This window comes from Aplysia californica, unplaced genomic scaffold, assembly GCF_000002075.1.
Source record: "Aplysia californica isolate F4 #8 unplaced genomic scaffold, AplCal3.0 scaffold00445, whole genome shotgun sequence".
Lineage (NCBI taxonomy): Eukaryota > Metazoa > Mollusca > Gastropoda > Aplysiida > Aplysiidae > Aplysia > Aplysia californica.
This window is the reverse complement of record NW_004797715.1, coordinates 464,717-465,955: the sequence shown is the minus strand read 5'-3', so window position 1 is coordinate 465,955 and position 1,239 is coordinate 464,717. Positions and strand designations below refer to the sequence as shown.

Below are 1,239 nucleotides of genomic sequence, written 5' to 3'. Positions count from 1 at the left end.
GGTCTCTGATTTCCTTCTTGATCATTGGAAAGACTCCTCTGTATGTCGTTGGTCGTCTGTCTCCTTCGATCTCTCTGGCTTCATTAGCAGCTTGGTTTGCTGCCTCATTTTCTCCTATTCCAACATGGCTTGGAATCCACTGAGTTTTTATTGTGGCTCTGGCTTCACTGAACTTACGGCGCAAATCATTGCAGAGGGACTGACTGTCAGTCAAGATCAGCACATTGGTCCTACTGTGGCAATTGTCAGCAATCCATTGTGCAGCAGACATCATTGCCTGGCATTCCTCGTCATACGATGATGTAAGGAATGCACCTTTAGTTGTAATAATTTCTGTTCTTTGTGGTTCATCATTCATTATCACCACTGCTGCTGCTCCACCTTCGCGGTATCCAGCGACTGCCGATCCATCGGTGAAAATTGTCACATCCGCACCAACCTCTTTGATCACATCCTCAGCTGCTTCACGTGCCTTTACAGGATCATCACCATTTCCTTTTACTCCTCTCAGTTTTGTCCGAATTTCGATTTCGCCATGGGTCTCCCATGGACTAGCTTTCACCAGATTGATAGGCCATCGATTCTCTGCCTCCGGGGGAGGTGGTCTGCTAGATCGGTGCCCATCCGAAACCAACTTTTCCTGCGGTTTTTAGGCTTGACTGCTTGATCAAGGGCTTTCTTTCTTGGATGGTTGTCGGGTAATCTCTTGGCCATCTCTACAGACTTGAGGCATGTTCTTTTTGTATAGGCGATGTAGTGCTCAGTTCTGGTCTCATAGCGCAGCGCTTCTGTTGGTGTTTTCCGCTGACTTGATACAAGTCGGAGGGCTTTGTTTTGTATTCTGTCCAGGGCCTTTGCACTAGTCTCACTCTGCCACGCTGGGGCAGCATAATCAAAAACACGCTGGGACGTGCTTGTTGCCAAAGGACAGATCTCCTTTATGTGTTCTCCCTGATTGGCGAGTAGAGGTGCCTCTTTGCAGTGACTTTGGTGTCGGCTGCAGAGCTTCCCCACTGGTTGTGGCTGTCTTCTTTGAGAACGGTACTCCCCATCGTGAAGGGGACAGCTTGCCACTTTGGATACCTGATGATGATGATGATGATGATGATGATGATGATCACTTCCGGTAAACCGATGTTCCCGCCTCAAAATTATCCTTGTCAAAAACCTAGATGCAAAACATGTGCCTACATGAAAGTAACCAACTTTGTAGAAGGCCCCCACTTTAGAAGAAAACTT

The 1,239-nt window shown here is 47.5% G+C and overlaps 1 protein-coding gene across 2 annotated transcripts in view; it reads left to right on the top strand.

Moving 5' to 3' along the window:
- Positions 1 to 1,239, top strand: part of LOC101855206 (glutamine synthetase 2 cytoplasmic) — a gene marked incomplete at its 3' end in the record, with an annotated part of 46,396 nt that overhangs the window by 32,997 nt on the left and 12,160 nt on the right.